Here is a 22,863-nt window from a genome sequence, read left to right as displayed (position 1 = left end):
GGGACCCAAGTCCTCGGCCTATCCTCTGCCGCCTTCCCAGGCACCTTAGCAGGAAGCCGGATCTCTGAGACCCCAACTCTGATGAGGGATGCTGGCGCTGGGACCTGGAGCTTAACCGGCAGAGCCACAGGCCGGCTGCGCCGACACCTTTCCAAAGCTGGGATCCGCCCGAGCTGCCACGGAGGGCGGCCCAGGCCTTTGGTGGACTTGCTGGCCTTCATCCTCCCTTTACAATTTGGCCATCCAAGCTTCTTGCTTTTCCCTAGAAAATTCATGGACCCAGTGCACCCCCGACACCTGCTCCGCACCCCACCTCCTCACCCCAGGGATTTTTTTCCCTCGCACGTTTGCCCTTTGGTCCAGGACTCGGGTTCGTCGCCTGTCACTCTGTGAGAGCGTCCCGCCCCTCCTCACCCGCACCGCGCACTCTGTCTGCAGAGCGGTTGTGAGCCAACTGCTCGGCGGCCCCGTCGTGTCTGCGGTACGGGCAGAGCACCCAGCCCATAGGAGCTGCCCGGCCAGCACTGGCTACTCCACAGAGTGGATTCAGTTCAGCTGAGTGTCCCCGGACGGGAAGACGTGGCAGTCCGGTAGACGGAGGCATTTGTGACTTGCGACCTCTCGTACAAACCTGAAAGCCCTCATGGTCAAGGGCAGTGCTCTCTCAACACCAAACCCCTTCCTTGTTGGCCAGCCAATGGAATGTTCTGTCCCGGTCCCACGGACACGGCCCCATCTCCTTGCTAAGGGTGGCCAGGCTGGGAGTGAGACTGAGTGAGACCGAGTGGAAGCGGGTGGAAATGATTTCTGTTCCGCTTTGGAGACGGAAGCGGCTTTTCCAAATCCTGAACTTCTCGGTGCTTTTCACCACCTCCCTCTTTTCAGCTCTTACTCCCGAATTCAATTTGAGTCATTTGGGAAACCTGAAATGTCCTGAGTTATTGGACGTGGCTGCAAAGTGTGCTCTCAAGGATGCCCTTGTAACTTTCCACGGGCGCTCTTATCCCAAGTCCCGCGAAGGCGCCAGTCCATCAGGGTTACCCCACGTGCACAAGGAAAGCTGTCCGGGCTCTAATTTTATCTCTAATGCCACAAACAGCCGAGTGGCACCATTTATTATTTTACATACGTCAGCGCTGAGCCCACATTCTTTCCCAGTGCTGCTCAGAAAGCCTCCGTGGACCGAGACTGTTCTATGGTTTGGGGAGGGAGAGAGGCCCTGGGGAGGGGGAGGGAAACCCCCGCCCCACCGGCTTCGGCCTCCCGCCCCACCGGCTTCGGCCTCCCCGGCCGCGACATCTGGCTGAGGAGCCGGGAAGCCAGGCCATGTGGGCCTCTTCTCCACGTGGCCGTACGCCTTTTTCTTTCCTCATTTAGAATGTCTTTGGGAAAATTAGAAATTGTGAGTGTGCATCAGTCACCATTAGGAGAACTTGTACAGGAATTTACTCTCTAGTGACGCGGCTTGGAGAGTGGCCGGTATCCATGGGCGCTTAATAAATGTTAGCGCGAGGCCAGGCACCGATGGAAATTGATGCTAAGTGGGCCACCCGCTTCCTGCGGCTCTAATGAAAATAACACTGTATTTAGCATAATGGCAAGATGGAAAATCCGCTTCCTTCTCCCAGCCATATTTTAACTGCTATAATATTATAATATGATTCTCTCTTGTTTATCCCCTTATTTTTTATTGTTAAAATTTTAATTTGGTGTGCAAATGTAATTTGAATACTGCCCAGAGCTCTCCAGAGACAAGGTGTGATATCCATTCTGCAGAATGGAATAACTGCCATTGTCGCCGTGTTGGGTGGCAGCTCGGGATGCCCGTGCGTCTGCCAGCCCCTACCCTCACCTCCAAACGCGCCACCTCGAGCAAATGAGAGCGATAGCAACGAATGCTTTTCCTCTTCCAGCGTCAGCTACCAGAGTGGAAAATCAACTTGTTATCTTTTCTTGCCATATTTTGTAGGGTGGAAATCTGGTGTTTAAAAAATATTTGGGAGTAAATAGCGCAGTTTCTTCTTTGTATTCAGCGCTGGGCTGAATTTTCGGGCAGGTAAGTCAACCATAAAGCTTAATCTTTTCCTGTCTGATGTTGGCTGCTGTGCTCGGGGACGGATCCTATTCCTGTTGCCGTTTTTGCTCGTTTGTCATCCTCAGCCCAGTGAATTCTCTCGAACTTCAATCCACAGCTAATTTACATTCCTGGTATTTGACGTCCTTGGATGAGATCAGAAATGGCAAACAACTTTGAGAACTTTCTGCTCATATGGTTACAAATGTTTTGCCTGTTGGATGTTTTTGGTTTTGCTTCATTTATAAGCTGATATTGTGTGTGTTTTTTTTTTCTTTTTGCAAAATAGACTTTAATTTTTAGAGCAGTTTTTGGTTCACAGAAAAACCGAGAAATACAGAGATTTCCAATGTGTCCCTTGTCCCCGCACTTACGTAGCCTCCCCCAAGACCCCACCCCTGCCCCTGGCCCATCTGTTATAAACGGTGAACCTGGGCTGATGCGTCGTCACCTAGGCTCAGAGGTTTACCTTAGGGTTCACTCTTGGTGTTGAGCATCCTGTGGGACAAACTCACAATGCCACGTGTCCCCCGTTGCAGTATCGGACGGTGCTTTCCCGGCCCTAAAAATCCTGGGCACTGTTTACCCCGCCCTTCCCCCCGCGGCTGTCTCCCTAGTTTCGCCTTTTCCAGAATGTCAGCAGTTGGACTTGTATCGTGTGTAGCCTTTTCAGATTGGCTCCCTCCGTGGCTCAATGGCTGATTTCTTTTTAGCAATGAATAGCATTCCATCATCTGGGTATAACAGTTTATTTATCCATTCACCCACTGAAAGACAGCTTAGGGACTTCCAAGTTTTGAGAGTTATGAATAATACTGCTGTCCATGTCCACGTGCAGGTCTCCATGTGGACATAAATTTTCAACCCTTAGGTAAATACCAAGGAGCACGCCTGCGGGGCTGCATGGCAGGGACGTGTTTAGTTTTGTAAGAAACTGCCCTACTGTCTTCAGCATGGACCCTTGGCAGTCCCAGTAGCGCTGAGCTCCTGTTAAACACTCCCATCAGCACCTGGGGTTGCCAGTGGTTTGGATTTTGGCCATTCTAGTCGGCGTGTGGTGGTATCTCATGGTTTACTTATTTTCATTTTTAATTGTGAGACAGAGAGACAGAGAGAGACAGGTGAGGGAGATCTTCCATCCACTGCCTCACTCTCGCAAACGTCTGCAACAGCCAGGGCTGGGCTTGGCCAGAGCGCGGAGCCCGGTGCTCAGTCTGGGTCTTCCACGTGACTGGGAGGGACCCAGGGCTCTGAGCCATCACCTGCTGACTTCCGGGATTGCGTTAGCAGAAAGCTGGTTTGGAAGTGGGGCGTCTGGGACTCGAACCCTGGCACTCTGATATGGGATGCAGGCAAACACTGCCCCAAACGTCTGCTCCCTTCCCTAACAACCGCTGGCCTGGTGCGTCTCGTCATGTGCTTATTCACCGTCTGCATCTTCCTTAGGGAGCTAACTGGTAGGATTTTGGCCCATTTGAAATGGCAAGTTGTGTTGGGGCCGACGTTAGTGGTGCAGTAGGTTAAGCCACCAGCCGTGACCCTGGCATCCCATAGGAGCACTGGTTCAAGTCCCAGCTGCTCCACTTCTGATCCAGCTCCCTGCTAGTGTGCCGAGCAACACAGGGGAAGATGGCCCAACTCCTCAGGCCCCTGCCGTCCACAGGGATATGCAGATGGAGTTCCAGGCTCCCGGCTTCAGCCTGGCCCGGCCTCAAGTGTGGCGGCCATTTGGGGAGTGAAACAGTGGATGGAAGACCTCTCTCTCTCTCTCTCTCCCTCTAACTCTACCTCTCAAATAAATAAAATCTAAACTGACAAATACCAATTGCATATGTTTACTGTGTACAATATGTGTTTTTTATTTATTTGAGAGGTAGAGTTATAGACAGTGAGAGGGAGAGACAGAGAGAGAGGTCTTTCTTCCGTTGCTTCACTCCCCAAATGGCAGCAATGGCCAGAACTGTGCCTATCTGAAGCCAGGAGCCAGGAGCCAGGAGCTTCTTCCTGGTCTCCCATGCAGGTGCAGGGGCCCAAGGACTTGGGCCATCTTTTACTACCTTCTTGGGCCACAGCAGAGGACTGGATTGGAAGAGGAGCAGCTGGGACTAGAACCGGTGCCCATATGGGATGCCAGCACCGCAGGTGGAGGATTAACCCACTGTGCCACAGCCCTGGCCCCACAGTACGTGGTTTTAAAATGTGTAAAGATTGTGGAATAGCCAAACCACACTAATTAGCATATGCATTACCTCACATAGAGATTTACATGGACTCAGCAGTTTTCAAAATTCATCGCTACAGACCATAGCCACCCTGTGTCCACATCTCGTCCTTACTCCCTCTCTAGCTGAAATCGTGTGTCCTGTAACAACATCTCCCAGGCTCCCCTGACCGCGTGCCCAGACCCTGGTAACCGCGGTCCGACTCCACGTCTCTGAGTGGAGCTTTATCAGATGAGACGTGTGAGTGAGATTCTGCGTCATTTGCCTTCTGCCTGTCTTATTCCACTCAGCACAGTGTCCTCCAGGCTCGTCAGTACTGTAGCAATGCCGCAAAGACAGAGAGGATTTCTCTACCTGTCCACCTGTTGTTGGACACTTTGGCTGCTGCCACGGCGTGGCTGTTGTGGATAAGTGCGTACACACGGGAATGCGGCTGTCTCTTTGATGAACTGGTTTCGTTCCCACGCGTATATATTCCAGAAGAGACATGGTGGGGGGATGCAGTAGTTCTACTTTTCGTATTTTAGGAGCCTCTGTTTTCCATAATGTCTGTACTAATTTATGCTTCTACTAACAGCGTATAAGGTTTTCCATTTCTCCACATCCTTGCCAGCATTTGTTATTACTATTACTAGTTTTTAAAAATTTTTAACTTTATTTGCTTGTAAGGCAGAGTGAGAGAGAGCAAGAGGGGCAGATGGAGAAAGGACTTCTATCTCCTGGGCCAGTCCTCAAATGGCTGCAATGGCTGGGGGCTGGGCCAGGCCGAAGCCAGGAGCCAGGAGCTTCATCTGGGCCTCCCACATGGGTGCAGGGACCCAAGCACTAGGACCATCCTCCGCTGCTTTCCCCGAGCACATCAGCAGGGAGCTGGATTGGAAGTGGAGCAGCGGGGACTTGAACTGGTGCCCACGTGGGTGCCAGTGCTGCAGACGGTGGCTCAGCCTGCTGCATCCCAGTGCCGGCTCCTCCCCTTTTTGGTCTCTGATGCTGGCTGTCTAACAGGTGTGAGATGATACCTCATTGTACTTTAAATTGCATTTACCTGACGATCGTTGGACACTTTTTCATTTACTCGTTGGCCATTTGCATGTCTTCTTTTGAGAAATTCCTGTTCCAGCCCATTGCCCAGTTAAAAAAAGTCGGGTCATTTTCTTCCTGCTGTTGAGTTGAGTTCCTTATATATTTTGTTATTGACCTCTTATCAGAGGTGTGGCTTTTTTTTTTTTTTTGACAGGCAGAGTGGACAGTGAGAGAGAGAGAGACAGAGAGAAAGGTCTTCCTTTTTCCGTTGGTTCACCCTCCAATGGCCGCCGCGGCTGGCGCACCGCGCTGATCCGATGGCAGGAGCCAGGTGCTTCTCCTGGTCTCCCATGGGGTGCAGGGCCCAAGCAGCTGGGCCATCCTCCACTGCACTCCCTGGCCACAGCAGAGAGCTGTCCTGGAAGAGGGGCAACCGGGACAGAATCCGGCGCCCCGACCGGGACTAGAACCCGGTGTGCCGGCGCCGCAGGTGGAGGATTAGCCTAGTGAGCCGCTGCGCCGGCAGATGTGTGGCTTCTACATGTTTCTCTCCCCCTGCTGGCTGTCTTTTCGTTCTGCTGACGGTTTTCTTGGCTGTGCAGAAGCTTTTCAGTCCAGCTGTTTTTGCTTTTGTTGCCTGCACTTTTGCGTTGTATCCAAAAATTCTTTGCCCAGACCAGGAAGTGTCCTCTTGTGTTTCCTTGTAGCAGTTTCACTGTTTCAGTTTGTTTAGGATATTTCAGATGGGTTACACAGAGAGAGGAGTGGCAGAGAGAGAGAGAGAGAGAGAGAGGTCGTCCATCCGATGGTTCCCTCCTCAATTGGCCGCAATGGCTGCAGCTGCACCGATCCAAAGCCAGGAGCCAGGAGCTTCTTCCAGGTCTCCCACGCGGGTGCAGGGGCCCAAGGACTTGGGTCTCAAACTGGTGCCCATATGGGATGCTGGTGCTGCAGGCCAGGGCGTTAACCCACTGCACCACCGCGCCGGCCCCTGTCTGGTTGGGTATTAAGATAATGCTGGCCTCATAAAATGAGTTAGGAAACATTCCCTCTACTCCCATCCTCCAAAAGTGACCAGGGAGTACTGGTGGTGTGATTTCTCCCTTTAATGATTGATGGAATGAACCAGTGAACCCATCTGGTTCCCTCTCAAAGGGTGAGCCGGATACTTGCCGGACCCTTCTTCTTTCTCAAATAGCTGTCTGTGTTCCAAAGGATCTTAAGACATTAGGGAGCACAGAGCATCCTCTCTCTCTCTCTCTCTCTCTCTCTCTCTCTCTCTCTCTCTCTCCCTTTCTCTCTCCCCCCTCCCCCCTTGATGGGAGGGGTCAGCACACAGCCTCCCTGTATAAACCCTCAGATTCACTCCCCTCCTGCCACACAGACCCCTGCACATGCAAAGCGACTTTGGCCCCCCTCGGTTCCTGTGGGGGCGTCGGGGGTGATTATTGTTGTAAATAACAGCTCTACCTCTGCTTGCTTTCGGGATAAAAGTGAGCAGCTCCGGGTCTTCAGTGCTCTTCAGACAGCAGGTGGTAGGATTCCCGTGACCTGTGTGGCTATGGAACCACAGATGACCTCCCACCACAACCTTGTTTGACTTTGACTTTGTCAAAGTGCAGAGCCAGCCAGCAGGGCAGTTATGAAGCTCATTCACGAGTCAGGAAGGTGGGGCCCTGCGAGGCGAGGGACTTGGCTGCCTGGAGGCCAGAGGTTCTCCCCCGGGACCCCCGGCAGTGTCTAGGGGCAGCTCTGGGGAGGCATCTGGGGGGTAAAGGTCAGGCTGTTGCTTCCAACACCCTGCCGGATGGCCCGCCACAAAGGTCAGTGTTGCTAAGGTTACGTGCGTGTGCTATAACCTTTTAGAACTTTCCTGCCCCAGACCTGCGATTTTCTGCCCGTGGCCACTTCTCCGCGGCGACTTCCATTTGTCCTGATTAAAAGCAGAAAACCAAGCTGCCAATCACGCCCTGCCAAAAGTGCCCGTGGCTGTGGGCGCCACGTTTGGAAGTTCCTTTAGCACCTAACTAATCCTGCGTTTACTACAGTGCTGGGCAGGTGATGACGATCTCAGTTCTAACTGACAGCGGACATCCCTGTGTGTTCCTCGGGGGCCTCTTATCATAAAGCACAAGGGCAGCGAAGCTGGCTTGGCGGACAGCAGGCTGGGCTGCGGCTCCTTGGAAAGTGGCCGAAGGAGGGAAGGGTCCTTTGTCCTTCGTCCACTCCATTCCCAGTGGACCGTCCACTGCGGAAAGCAATGCCACACTCCAGCTTCCTTCCCCAGGGCTCCAGGGTCCTGGCGAAGCCCGAGGCTCTTTCTCCACTTGCACGGCTGCTTGGCAGGGCTCCTGACTTAACCTTGGGATCCCAAGTGGGTGAGGGTGGACGGCCTCGGGCCCAAATGTGTGGCTGCCAGGCTGAAGGTTTGATGCTGAGCTTTGAGTTTGGTGAGCAAGAACTCTCACCTGGTGCACGGACGTGGGCTTAACAAGGACAGGTGGAATTTTAGGATTCGTCAAGGGTTTTCCTCCTGGCCTCAGCTCCTCTCTGGGTCTTATAAACCTTCCATTGCAATCTCACTTGTTTATTTGTTGATTTGGTTTTTCCTCCTACATTTTTGGTTCTTGCTCTTTTCCTGGAGGTTTGAGGCTCAGCTGAGGGATTCTGGGAGCCCAGCAACAGCTTGCAAACCTCAGAGACAGCGAATTTAGGTCTCAGGTCTGGGGCAAGTGTGCTGTGGTCCCATCTGTGTCTCCAGTTCATTCCTCAGTCTCCCCGATTGGAGTCCGCTTCTCACCTACAGGGCGAGGGGAGGCTCCAGGGATGCAGCTGGTTCCCCCACCCCTAATTGGAGGAGGATTCTTTCCTCCGATCCCTGTCCCGCAGTCTACTGTGCCCACACCTCCTGCACCCCGTAACTCAACTCGTGACACTCCGATCCGACCTCTGCCCCGGAAGTTCCCACCCTGGGTGTGAAACTCAGACCTGCACTGGGTGAGGGTGGAACCTGGGCTCTGGCTACTCCCTGCCCCTTGGGAAGAAATGCGGGCCGGAGCGCTGGGCGGCCCGGGATGCCCCGCGCCATCCTGGAGAGGAGACGGGCTGTGATGACAGCTGCCGCCCTCCTCCGTCCCATCCTCACTGCCCTCCCGCCCTGGCCCTCATCCCTCCTCAGCCCCTCCTTTTCATTCTGCCTGATGAAATCCATGCATAATACGGATCCTCCATGAACTTCTTGAGGATTCCATGTTTGCATGAATTTCGTAAAGTTTTCACACCAGAGTAAACTTCTCCTTTAATTTTGTTCTCCGTGAACTTTGTGAAGCAGAGTCGGAGCTGGGCTCGCCTGTGAAGCTGGCGTTCTGCACATGTGCAGAAGTGTCTCCTGCCCCGAATCCGTTCTCCTTTCTGGCCATCAGTCTGACTCGTGACTCACCTATCTGGTGTGTGTCAGGGAATAAACTGACCACATGCAGTGGAAATTCAAACAGGTACAGCTTAAGTGGGATAAAAGCTGACTTTTCTTTTCTGCAATAAAAGACCCAAAGGGAGAGGGCTCGGGATGGGGTGGCGGCGCGAGGGTCCGAGGTCTGAGGTCTTTGCACCCCTCCTGACCTCTCCCCCGCGTGTGCTGTGACGTGTCTGCAGCAGCCGCCCTCACCCCTGTGTTGACTCAGGAGGGGAGGTGGAGGGCGGCAGCACGAGGAGTATGTGCACGGGACCTGGCCCCAGGACCTCGCCTGCTCCGCAGTGAGTGAGGCCCAAGTCCTTCATAGCAGACGTGTTTGTGTAGAACCTGCACACATCCTCCCATCCACTCTGTCATCCTGCATTGTCCAGGAAAAAAATAAAAAAGACCCACTGTCCGTGTTCGGTACCTAGTTCTGTTTGTTTTTCCCCGAATTTCTTTGCTCTGTGTTTGGGAGGATCTGCAGAAGTGGAAGCCTGTGGGTCTGGGTGGGGTGGGGGGCAGCTGTACCTTTTAGGGGGATTTTCTGAGTCCAACCAGGCACTGCGGCTCCTGTCTCATCAGCCAGGACTGTTCTGCGTGGCTGCCTCCCTGCAGGGGAAGCTGGGAAATGTAGGTGTTTTCAGATGGGCACATAGGGTTCTCTCTCTCTCTCTCTCTCTTTCTCAGATTTATTTATTTATTTGAAAGTCAGAGTTACACACACAGACACACACACACACACAGAGAAAGAGAGAGAGAGGTCTTCCATCAGCTGGTTCACTCCCTAGATGGTCGCAACAGCTGGACCTGTGCCAATCTGAAGCCAGGAGCCAGGAGCTTCTTCCAGGTCTCCCACGTGGGTGCAGGAGCCCAAGGACTTGGGCCATCTTCTACTGCCTTCCCAGGGCATAGCAGAGAGCTAGATTGGAAACGGAGCAGCGGAGACTTAAACTGGTGCCCATATGAGATGCTGGCACTGCAGGCGGTGACTTTACCTGGTATGCCACAGCACTGGCTCCCTTCTGGTTCTCTTAAAGAAGAGACTCTTTTCTTTGGGCATTCAAAACAAATGGCCACAAACTGTGCAGCTTAAAACGCTAGAAGTTTGGGGCCAACACTGTGGCGTAGTGGATAAAGCCACCACTTGCAGTGCCAACATCCCATATGGGAGCCAGTTCTTGTCCTGGCTGCTCCACTTCCAATCCAGCTCTCTGCTGTGGCCTGGGAAAGCAGCAGAAGATGGCCCAAGTCCTTGGGACCCTGCACCCACATGGGAGACCCAGAAAGAGCTCCTGGCTCCTGGCTTCGGATTGGTGCAGCTGCAGCCATTGCGGCCATCTGGGGAGTGAACCAGCAGATGGAAGACCTCTCTCTCTCTCTCTCTGTGTCTCTCTCTCTCTCTCTGTAACCCTGCCTTTCAAATAAACATGACCCTGTTCTCTGTGTGTCTCTCTTCTCCTCTTTCTGTGAGTACACTGATCGTACTGGACCTGGGTCCTACCCTGCTCCAAAGGGATCTTAACTGACTGTGTGTGCAGTGTATTTTCAGTGGGTGTCACTGTAGGGTTCCAGGAAGGACCTGGAGTTTGGAGGGACAGTAGCCAGCCAAGGACAGGGACCCCGGCTGTCGGTGAGGGAGCCCGTTGTCTCTCTGTAGGCTTTCTGCCGAGCTGGCCCTTGCTCTGACCGCCTCCAAGCCAAGTCAGCCACCCTGTATCAGCCTGCAGAACATCTTGTCCTCACTGTGTCCTCACTGCCATTTGTTCGTCTGGGTTCCTCACACGTCGGCGGGCAGGGAATGCTGTCTGGGTCTTGACCTCTGATCTCTAGCTTAGAGCTCACTAGTGTCACCTGCTCTGGTTTCAAGTAATGAAAAGCCGGACACTTTTGGCCGGATTGGCCAAAATGTAAGGGAATTTATTTTCCTGCCCCACAGGAAGTGCAGAGGTAGGTCAAGTCCTCACACAGGAAGTCCGGGCTTCAGTTCGGCCCGTGCCCTCCTGCGTGTGTACGTCTCAGCCTTAGGCGATGAGCAAGGCGGTGGCCTCTGTTCCAGACACGCGTTTCTCCAGGGCAAATACTTCGCGGACGGTGTCAGGATGAGTCCCAGTCTCCTGTCCCTCATCAGCCGATCGCTGGCGACGCCTGGATTGGACTAATCACCTAGGGTCTGGATGCTGGGGATTCGAACCACACAAGTGCAGGGACTTGCTGTCTGGCTGGCCTGGGCCAAGCCTCTGCCCAAGATGGCCTCTCGATGCCTAGTGACCTTGGAAGTTCCCAAGGTCCAGCTGCAAGCTCTAGGGGTGTTTTGCAGGATCGTGAGAGCAATGGAGACACATTTTCCTCTGGCCTTGGCCAGCACCTCCTGCTGTCCACTCTCCGTGCCAGCACCAGGGAGGTCACAGGAGGGCATGCCTTGACGTTGGCTGTTGGCAAGGACCTGGCTTCTTTCTTGGAAAGTTGCAAGTCCCCAAGCCAGAGCTCCACAGCTGCCCTGAGGTCAGGGTTGCGGGTGAGCGGGTTCTGTTGAGGCTCTGAATGAATGGGGCTTAGCTGGACGTAAGTCAGCGGACGGACAGCTGCCCTCACAAACCCTGGGCTTTGGCTCCAACTAGTGAGCCAAAGAAGATGGGGTTGGGGACTGGAGGTGACCGGTGACTTGTGCAAGCTAAGAAATCGCAGGGCAAGCTCAGTCTTTATTTAGACCGAATCCCACAGGCATTAAGAAGGTGCCCTTGGCGTTCACGCTTCCACAAGAGCCGAGAGGACAAACCCTCCTCGGGGGCCGCTCACCCGTCGGCCTCCCATTCCTTCCCTGCTCAGAGCCAAGGGGGTGAGGAGTTGACACCGATTGCATCAGGCATGCCTGCCCTTCCCTTACTTTGAACAGAACCCCCCCCCCCCCCCACGCTGGGCATGCTTGTTTTGGGATGAGAGATTCAAAAATCAGGAAAAGACGAAGATGACAATAGCAAGTAAAAACACAGCAAAGGCTCCGTGGTGAGGGCTGTGTGTGGGATAGCGCCTGCAGTCTCATCCCCAGAGGAAACACAGCGGAACCGGGAGGCAGGTGCTCCCATAATCCTCCCTGCTGCAGCTGCTGAACTTGAGGCAGACAATGAGTTTGGTCACCTGCCCAGAGCCCCGTGGTGGGGACACAGTGGCCTGGGATCTGAACGGAGGTCCAGCTGGCTTTCCCCGCTCCACACACAGCTGCCACATTTGTAGCCTGATTCGTCCAAACAGTAACATTTCCGCGGAACAAGCCAGTGGCATCCTGCAGTGCAGCTACACACGGAGCGATGCAAATGTGCCTGTGTGCGAGCCTGCACAACAGAACCATTTAAAACGCGTCATTGGGAAGAGACAGGGGCTGGAAATGACCAAACGGTCACCAGTGGTGGGCCAGCTGGACCAGCTGCATAAAGTCCGGACAACAGAGAACTCAAGAAGTTGGTGACTCTCTTTATATTGACACGGAGTGACTTTAGTGTGTATGGTTAAGTGGAGTAAAACCACAGATGCAGAGTGTGTCCACAGTAGCCTACCTTCTGTGTAAGAGCTGTGTGTGGGGCCGGCGCCGCAGCTCATTAGGCTAATCCTCCGCCTTGAGGCACCGGCGCACCGGGTTCTAGTCCCGGTCGGGGCGCCGGATTCTGTCCCGGTTGCCCCTCTTCCAGGCCAGCTCTCTGCTGTGGCCAGGGAGTGCAGTGGAGGATGGCCCAAGTGCTTGGGCCCTGCACCCCATGGGAGACCAGGAGAAGAACCTGGCTCCTGGCTTCAGATCAGTGCGGTGCATCAGCCACAGCGGCCATTGGAGGGTGAACCAACGGCAAAGGAAGACACCTTTCTCTCTGTCTCTCTCTCTCACTAACTCTGCCTGTCAAAAAAAAAAAAAAAAAAAAAAAAAGAGAGAGCTCTCTCTCTGTGTGTGTGTCATACACAATTAAATATATAATTTTTTAAAATAAGAATGAAAAGACCAAGAACACCTTAACAGGAGCACTGGATGGGGTGGGAGGAGCGGGGGAGGCGACAGCCGTGACCGTGAGACCTGAGAGTGAATGCAGCTGATTTCAGACTTGACTTCGGAGCTTCGCACGTAGTTCACATCATTAAAAATAAAAATAGAAAAAGGCAACCCCCAAAAACTGAATCCAAGCAATTAGCTTATAGGTTCACAGCCACACACATACAGAACTATTTCAAATAACTTTTTTATTTTTATTTTTTATTTTTTATTTTTTTTTTGACAGGCAGAGTGGATAGTGAGAGAGAGAGAGACAGAGAGAAAGGTCTTCCTTTTGCCGTTGGTTCACCCTCCAATGGCCGCTGCGGCCGGCGTACCGCGCTGATCCGATGGCAGGAGCCAGGAGCCAGGTGCTTTTCCTGGTCTCCCCATGGGGTGCAGGGCCCAAGCACCTGGGCCATCCTCCACTGCACTCCCTGGCCACAGCAGAGGGCTGGCCTGGAAGAGGGGCAACCGGGACAGAATCCGGCGCCCCGACCGGGACTAGAACCCGGTGTGCCGGCGCCGCTAGGTGGAGGATTAGCCTAGTGAGCCGTGGCGCCGGCCTGAAATAACTTTTTAAAAAATATTTATTTATTTAATTGAGAGGCAGAGTTACAGACAGAGAGAGGGAGAGAGAGAGAGAGAGGTCTTCCATCCGCTGGTTCACTCCCCAGTTGGCTGCAATGGCTGGAGCTGGGCTGATCCAAAGCCAGGAGCCAGGAGCTTCTTCTGGGTGCAGGGGCCCAAGCATTTGGGTCATCTTCCCCTTGTCCCAGGCCATTAGCAGAGTTAGATTGGAAGAGGAGCAGCTGGGACATGAACCTACCAGGCAGGGGCCTCACCTGCTTTGCCAAGTGCTGCCAACCCTTCAAATGACTTTTAAACACAGTGTTGAGGCCCTCTGTTCCCAGTGGAATAATATCCTAAGGATGAAAGGAATTTTACAGAAATATTAACCTGCATTCAAGTCTCATTTGCAGTAATAATGTTGGTATTGTTGTGAAACTATTGCAGGTTAGTGTAGGTTACAGTAAATGGAAATTATATTAACACCTTTAAGAACCAAAATTTTCAGTATAACAGTAAAGTGATAAATGAGGGTGCTCCAAAAATTTATGGAAAAATAGAATCAAAATATTAGTTTGTTTTGGTGTAAAAACATGAAGTCCGGGCAGTCTTTTAGATTCTGTGTGCTTTCAATGAACTTTTGGTGATCCCTAACACATACAAGACCCAAAGAAGTTAAATAAAACCCTCTGCTCTTAAAATCTGAATAAAAATATTACTAGGCGCTCGTGTTCTATTTTTCCAAAGGAGAGCACCAACGTGACTGCGAGCTGTGCCGGGAGGCAGCCTGGCAGGCTCGGCAGTGCTGCACACCCCAGGCTCCCGGACGGGTCTCTGCGCTCCACTTCCCACTACGTGGACCAGAGAGCCTCAGAGGAAGGGCCGGTGCCAGGCCCGAGGCAGGGACCACACAAGATGAACCCCGGGGTGGGGGGGTCTGTTCTGCTCGTGTCCGAGGGGCAGAGGGGACCCCGCTGGCCGGGATGGGTCAGCTTCAGCAGGAAAGCGCAAAGACTACGATTCCTGACACACACTGACGGCCATCGAAGAGACGCCGGAAACTGTCCACCGCAGGAACGCCTCCTGCAGGCTGGGGGGGCGCCAGTCACTCTGAGGACCGGTGGATAGCAGAAGAGGAAGAAGCGCCTTTGCTGCGTGTCCTGTGCCAGCCTCGTTGCACGGGGCAAGGCTGGGGGACAGTTCTTTGCAGAAGGATGCCAGTCACTAAGCGAAGGAGGAATGGCAGAATCAGGACAGCACTATTGTGCTACCCCAGTGAAATCCTGCACCTGGGCAAAATCTCCCGTGCTGCTAGCACCATTAGCTGCAGGGTGAGCGGGACGAGCTGGGCCACGCACTCCGAGTCACTGAGGGACCTTAGCACCCAGCGCTAAGATCGAGGCGCCTCCTGATGCGGCCTGGTAGCAAGTGCACCGTGCCATCCGCGTTCTCACCAAGAAACGGTGCACTTGGAGTCTGCTGTAGCCTCTGGAGCTTACCCTTGGTCTTCAGGGATCGGGGGAGAGAGGAATGAGTGAAACGGCAGCACAAGGAAGCAGCCAGCCAGCCCAGAATGTGGGGCTTTCTACAGGACAAATGACTCAGATTCTTTAACAAATAAATGGCAAATGGGGAGGGTGGCACTGTGGCGTGGTGGGTAAAGCCACTGCCTGCAGAGCCGGCATCCCATATGGGCGCTGGTTCAAGACCCAGCTGCCCTACTTCTGATCCAACTCTCTGCTGTGGCCTGGGAAAGCATAGAAGATGGCCCAAGTGCTTGGGTCCCTGCACCCGTGTGGGAGACCTGGAAGAAACTCCTGGCTCCTGGTGTTTGATCAGCCCAGCTCCAGCCATGGAGGCCATTTGGGGAGTGAACCAGCAGATGGAAGACCTCTCTCTCTGTCTCTGTCTCTCTGTAACTCTATTTTTCAAATGAATAAATAAAAACCTTTAAAAAATTTAAAGAAAATCTTAGCTGTTTTCAAGAAAAAAATAGCAAAGGGAAAAAAATGATGGCAGGAAGATAGCTCTGTAGACCAAAAGAAATGTAAGAGGCAGAGCAGGGGATGCACACTGTGGATCTCGTTTGAGCTGATTCAAGTTAACGAATTGTAACAGGGACTTTTGAGACAGTGAAGGAAACCCTGGAATTCTGGTGAGCGTGGTAACAGCATTGTGGCTATGGAGAAGTACCTTCTGGTGGGAGCCCTGGAATGGACAGGTAAAGCAACACATTCCGCTTTAGAACAGCCCGGAAACAACAGGGGTCACCAGGCTGGCAAAGCGTGGGAACTGCCGGAGCTGGCTGAGGGCTACATGGGACTCACTGGGCTTTTTTTTTTTTTTTTAAATTTGGTGTATGTTTGTTTACTTTCAAAATAAGAATATTAATAAGACAAAAGAATATTTTTATAATTTTAACACTTTGTGGTTAATTTTTACGTTTCCTTGATTTGGTTCCGGAGCACAGAAGCGTTTGGCTTGCTTTGTTCTAAGGCCTGGTGCAGACCCCACCTCCCTGGGGAGTCCTCGACTGCCCTCCCCAGAAGTCATCTCCCCTCTGCACAGCTCCAGGGGCATTCTTTTTTGTTGTTTTAAAGGTTTATTTCTGTTTATTTGTTTGAAAGGCAGAGTTACAGAGAAAGAGGAGGAGAGACAGAGAGAGAGAGAGAAAGAGAGAGAGGTGCCTTGCATGTGCTTGTTCACTCCCCAATGGCCACAGTGGCTGGGGCTGGGCCAGGCCAAAGCCAGGAGCCTCTTCTGGGTCTCCCATATGCATGCAAGTCTCCAAAGCACACTAGCAGGGAGCTGGATTGGAAGTGGAGCAGCCGGGACTTGAACCAGCGCTCTGTGGGCTGTCAGCGCTGCAGGCAGTGGCTTAACTCACCACGCCAGGGCGTCGCCCCCCCCCCGGAACATTCCGCTCCTCGTCTCACCCCTGCAAGTACCCGGTGTGGTTTGGCGTCGCTGACTCTCCATGGCCTGCAGTTGGGATTTCAGACCCCCAGTCTCGGGGTGGCCCCAGCGCCTGCTGCTCGCCGCGTGACATCAGGGAAGTGACAGGCTCTGCGAAAGCACACCGGCACGGTGGTGGCCGTCGAGGGCCTGGCCCGGGGCTCCGTGCATGGCAAGCGCATCTCCTCTCCCAGGCACCCAGGCTGGTGAGCAACGGGGTGAACTGTGCCCCGCAAAGACATGTGTCGACGTCCCACGTTCCAGTGCCTCAGCGTGGGGAGCAGGTCTCTGCCCTGGAGCGGCGTGGCCCCCGTGTCCGTACCAGAGAGGGAAAGCCGGGCCCACACAGGCACGCAGGGAGAAGGCCACGTGAACCTGAAGGCAGGCGGCCACAGGCCGGCCTCGGACTCCTCACCCTGTGTGTGGGTGCGACAGCCCCGGCAAAGCAGTACAAGTGGGGTCCCCTCCTCGTGCCCCCCCCACCAGCTCCTTCTTCAAATATCAAAGGGAAGTTAAGCTGTAGTTAAGGATACTGATGACAAGAAAAAACTTCCGAACCGGGCTCTCTCCCCGGGGCCAGCGGTGCTGTCTGGGTCTCAGCGGGGCTGTGACTTCCTTTCTCTGCAGTATCACCCACTCCTGGGGTCAGGCCCCTCTCACCCCCCCCCCCCCGTGAACACGCGTGTGTGTGTGTGTGTGTGTGTACCCACGCAGAATGCAGCTTCGACTCTTGCACTATTTGCCTGATGTGGTCAACTGCAGACACAGCCAGCGAGGTCTCACAGGATGTAAAGGAAGGATCTCAACCTATCAGCCGAGAGACACGGGGAGGCCGAGTCCAGGTGAGCTACACCTGGGCACAGACGCAGGCCTGGGCGCCAGCAGTGGGGTCTCAGGGCCTGGGCTGGGGGCCGCAGTGCCGGTGGGCTCTCCTGAGGCTCCAGCTGTCTCAGCTTCTCGAATGCCCGGTCCCTGGGGCCCTGGTGTGGGGAGAAGCAGAGGGGCCACGTGCACATTGCAGGGCTCTCTTGGCGGCCTGCGGCAGTGGCGGGTCTGACGGTTCCAGCCTGGTGGTGGTTGGAAGGTGCTCCATGGGCCCATCCACACTTTCTGCTCCTCAAATTCCCACAGTGGCCCACGAGAGCACTAAAGGAGCCCCAGTGAGCCACCATGAGGTCTAAGGACAGGAAGGGGGCGGTACCTGCCCCGGGAGGGTGTGAGCGGGCAGCTCCAAGGCCACAAGCCCTGCCCTGGAAGTGGTGGTGGGCCAGTCCGTGCTGCCTGGAAGAACAAGGGATTTCTTGTAGCTATGGAAACAGAAATCTGGGCATTCAGGAGCCAGAGAGAAAACTGCTATTGTTGCCTTGACAACGGGCAAAACCTCCAGCCTTTGTTGTTAGGAGGAGAGATAATGCACCTTCAATCTTTTAAATCAATTTTCTTGTGGGAAGAAGATGCTGAAGCCGGCTTGGGCGCCTTCCGGAAGCGGCTGACAGCTGAGAGTTCAGCTGGGGAAGTGGGGCTGGGGAGGGTCCTGCCAGGGTCTGCCCTGGGCAGCAGTGGGTGTGAGATTTGGCCTCACGCACAGCCCAGACGGCCCCGAGCGTCTGCACGCGGGGTTGGGCGCAGGCCCCTGGCGGGGGGGGGCTGTGCTCCCGGCTCTGTGGGCCTGCAGGTGAGGCCCCCACTCCAGCCCTGCGGATGCTGTCCCCTGGGAGCTGGGTTTGGCTGGGATATAGCTGCTCGAAGGGGGCCGAGAGCTCATTGATCTCATTGCTGGTGGGACAGAGGCTCAGATACCTCTGGCCTCCAGGTTCCCGCTCTCTGGCCTTTGTAAGAAGCTGGACGGCGTCCAGGTGCACTGGCTCCTGGGCAGTGGAACCAACTGCCCTGAACTCACCCCCAGCCCCCGCTACCCAGCCCCCATCCAGCCCTGGAGCCTATGGACGAGAACCATCAGCAGTCATAGCTGCCGGCTACGCGCAGGTTTAATATCCATGTTCCACTAAGATTATTTTTCTTAATATCATCAGAAGATATTGTGCCCCAGTGCGTCATGAAGCTTTCTGAGCTGAGGTCCCGATAACACCTGTGGGAGTGACCCCGAGCGCGCCAGGAGCCTGGTGGAGGCGCTGTTCTCACCGGGGAGCAAGGAGCGCCGAGCTGCCGGCTGCGGCCCTGGGAGATGAAAGGGACATTGGCGGGGAGGCTTTGTGAAAACTGCTGTTTTGCCGCGTGCGGGCCCCTGGGCCTCTGTTCAGTGCAGAGAACATTGAGTGAAATGGGGAGGAAGCGTCTGAGAAATCAGACTCGGCGCTGCTGGGAGAGGAGCAAGTGCCCAAGCCCGCGTCCCCGTCGGCTCTCAGCCCACGCAGAGCCTTGTCCACAGTTATCCCAGCGTGACACTCTGATACACACAGTGCTACTCCGAGAAGTTCATGAAAAATGCACTTAAAAGTTTATTTGGGCGCCAAAAAGTTGGAAATGTGTGCAGTTTCCCGTGATGCGCATTTTCTGAAGCCCCCTGGGGTACACAGCGATGCACTGAGAACTGGAGGCTAGGTGGCCAAAGGGGCTGAGGGCTTGCCGCCAAGCCTGACCCCAGGCCCAGCTTTCTCTGGCTGACCCGAGACCACCTCTCCACGCTGAGGGTGGACTCAGCTCAGCATGGGGAGTCTGGGACCACCCAGGGTTATCCACAGGGGCTGCTTGTCATGACACCAAAGGACCTTTTAAAAATGATCTAATGTACCCAGCAGCTGTTGACAACCCCGTCCTGCTGGTCGGAAACCCTGCAAGAGATGGAGATGTGGCCAGCAAGGCCGGGTGTGGGCTCTGCCCCTGGGCAGCCCCAGCGTGGACAGGAAATATTCCCATGGTGCTACAGTTGTGATTTAATTCACAAAAGGATGGCGAAAGGTGAGGTTTACCTGGGTCACGAAGCAGACAACAAAAGGCCAATGAAGCCCACGGATGATAAGCCTTCAACCGCATCAAGAGCAACTGTTTTAGGGCTGGTGCTGTGGCATAGCGGGTAAAGCTGCTGCCTGCAGTGCTGGCACCCTGTTAGGGTGCCAGTTCGAGTCCCAGCTGCTCCACTTCCAATCCAGCTCTCTGCTATGACCTGGGAAAGCAGTGGAAGGTGGCCCAAGTCCTTGGAGCACCCAGTTGGGAGACTGGGAGGAAGCTCCTGGCTTCGGATGGGCCCAGCTGTGGCTACTTGGGGCATGAGCCAGCAGATGGAGGATCTCTCTCTCTCTCTCTCTCTGCCTCTCAAATAAATAAATCTTTAAAAGGAGGCAACCGTTCCCAGAAGTGGCCAACAACATCCGCCCTGACCCCCGAGGTGACCCAGCTTCCCACTTTCTTTCACAGGTTCAATTTCCGTATTTAAGTTTGGATGAAAACGGGACATTGTCACGAGAAATCAGCACATTTGTGAATCAGAAAACCGTCCGCGAGCATTGAATGTGCAGGAGATGAATCGGTGCTGACATATTGCTTTCCTGTCCACGCGGGAGCCCTTGAGCTTGCTGCTAATCTGAAGTCTACTTCATAGAAGCAGCTTTATTAATAACGACCAGCCCCGGATTTTTCTTATTAAGTCTGGGCTAAGAAGCGGAGCCGTGTGGGGGTTATGTTAGGTGACGGTTTCTCACCACTGCTTTTCACACACGCGTGAGATAAACGTAAATTGATCGTCACCGCTCCAGATGCGTTTTGCAAGTCACCTTAAAAACTAATAAAAAGCAAGCATGCAGGACTCTCAGCGGTCGTCTCTGCCTGGCTCGTCCCCTCCTGAGGCCATGGGGACTCGACTTTGCCTCTGTTTGAAACGACCATTTTTGGGGGCCGGCGCTGTGGTGCAGCGGGTTAACACCCTGGCCTGCAGTGCCGGCATCCCATATGGGCGCTGGTTCTAGTTCTGGCTGCTCCACGTCCGATCCAGCTCTCTGCTGTGGCCTGGGAAAGCAGTGGAAGATGGTCCAGGTCCTTGGGCCCCTGCACCCATGTGGGAGACCTGGAAGAAGCTCCTGGCTCCTGGCTTCAGATTGGCGCAGCTCTGGCCATTTCGGCCATGTGGGGAGTGAACCAGCAGACGGAAGACCTTTCTCTCTGTCTCTCTCTGCCTCTCCTCTCTTCCTGTGTAACTCTTTCAAATAAATAACTAAATCTTAAAAAAAAAAAAAAGAAATGACCATGTTTTAGGGAAGCAGCTTTTCAAACTGAGGATGAGGGCGTTGACCCCGTGGTGACAGGTCATCCTGACTTCAAGAAGTGAGAGGAAAGTGGGAGACGCGGAGTGAGCGAACTGCCGGGCCCGGGGCACGTCTTCCCCGCTGGAGAGGGGCCGACAGGTCCCCAGACTTGACGCTCACCCTTGCGCTTTACGCGGCTGCTTTGGCTGACGCAGTGCAGGGAGTGTGAGGGGGGCGACAGGGCTCAGATCACAGAGGCAGGCGGGGTCTGCTGCAAAGAGGGGTTAGCCCTCTCCTCGGCCCCGCGGGGAGGGGTGCTGTGGGGAGAGCTGGCTCTGCCCTGCCCGGTGTTTCCTGCCGCAGGCAGGTGCACACCGGAGGGTTTTCGAGTTCTTGAGTGCAAACGCCACCTTGCTCAGGAAGGTCTGATGCGGAGGAAGTTCCTCTTATTTTTGACTCCCCGGTTCTTGCTCTCTTGTCTCTGGTTCCTCGTAGCTGGCAGGGAGTCCGTTAGCGACCTCTCCGGCCACTCCAGGAACCTGGGCTGTTACAACAGACTCAGCAAAGGGCGGCTCTCAGGCCACCAGGGTGAACTTGGCAGACTCACTGCTGCCCCCTATGGGGTGTCAGGTGCAATTGTAGATGTTGGGGTGTCTCAGCTGCTCCACGTAAACTGGAATTTGCTCCTATCAGAGGGACAGAGAGGTGACGGCTGATGTGTCTGAACCTGGGACCTGGCCACGTCCGAGCTAGCCTACAGGAGCCCAAGCACACTGCCCCGCGTGGATCAGCTCCTGGAAATCTGCCAGTCCGTATTGGCGTCTGCATCCACTGCCCAGGGACATGAGTCACAGGGTGACCCGTGAAGTGAGGGTGGCCCCGGCACACGGGACACACACCTTAGCCGGCGGCTGCTGTGGTTTGCACCACCACAGTCGGACTGGTGGTGAACCCCACACGGGCACAGGGGCCGGGCCCCTCCTCTCCAGACGGATCCAAGCACAGGATCCTACAAGGCCAGGAGGAACCATCTGTGTCCCCCCCCCCCCCCCCCGAGGATTAGGATGGCTGAGGTTTCTAGAACTTGCGCATTAACACAGTGTTGCTGGAACCTGACATTTGCCGGAGATTCAGTCGGAAGAGGCTTCCTTGATAGGCAATTGCTCCCCGTTCCTCTTGCGAAAGGGCTGACTGTGCCCAGCATGGGTCCCCGCTGCGGGGGGTGGGGGGCACTGCCGCCGTCACGTTGTTTGTGGCTGTCGCGCACTCCATGTCCCTTTTCCTGGGGGCAGCACATCTGTTTTCCCGTGGGGGCCCGCTGTCTCCTCGGTCCGCATGGTTCAAGTGACTAAGGGGGGAGCAGCACTGCTGAAAAGCTCTGACAGGCCATGAGAAAGTGGGGGCCCAGACTCGGGGGATCCTGGGGTCCCTCTCCGTGTCTGCAGAGACGGCATCTCGACTGTGGAAGCCTGGGTGGTATGCTAGTGGCGCCCGAGTCTCCCCACACTCGGTGTGGAGGGATGATGCAGTAGTCGGGCTATGGACACAGCCACAGTCCTCCTTCCCTCCTCTCCCCTAAGCTCTGCAAGGGGACGTCTCCACTCTCCCATCAACAGGTGGATTCTGTCTCTTTACCCCTTGAAGCTAGCCTAGCCTGGGGCTTGCCGTGACCAGTGGACTACGGGGAAGTGATGACAGGCCAGGTCCAGACCCGAGCCTTACCAGCTCTGTGGGCTTCCGTGTGGAAGTCAGGGTGGTCTGTTGCAGGCTTGTCCCACATGGGACACCCAGCCTGGTCTGCAGAGGACCCCGAGCATGTGGGATGACCCCACCAGGTGAGCAGCTCTCTGCAGGTGCACAGGAGAGCCCAGCTGAGACCGGAAGAATGCCCCCCCACTGACCTTTGGAGCAGCGGGAGGTGCCACCAAGTTTCGGAGCTCTCCGCGCTGCGGCCAACGCTGACGGCTGCAGGTGCCGTCACTGGGCTTCTCAGGTGCTAAACGGGCTGCCATGGAAAAAGTTGTCTCAACGTAATTCAACTCCATGGGTCCACAGGCACTGGGAGGCCGCAGGTATTCTTGTTGCTATGGATACCCTCTTGAGACAGTAGAGTGGGGAGAGAGAAACCAGCGTTGCCATGACAACAAGCTTGCAAATCAGTCTGGAAAGGCGAAAGACCAGAAAAACAAAACAAAACAGGAAGAACCGGGGGGGGGGGGCGGAAATCGCCTGAAACAGCCCCCTCCCCAGCTCCCCAGCTCCCCAGATACGAGTTGCCTCCCTGTTGTAGCTGACTGTCTGATCGGGGGCTACGCAGTGAGCCCAGGAAGCTCTTCTCTCTCCATGGCCTGTCC

This window comes from Oryctolagus cuniculus, chromosome 11, assembly GCF_964237555.1.
Source record: "Oryctolagus cuniculus chromosome 11, mOryCun1.1, whole genome shotgun sequence".
NCBI classification, from domain to species: Eukaryota; Metazoa; Chordata; class Mammalia; order Lagomorpha; family Leporidae; genus Oryctolagus; species Oryctolagus cuniculus.
This window is presented reverse-complemented; position numbering follows the sequence as displayed.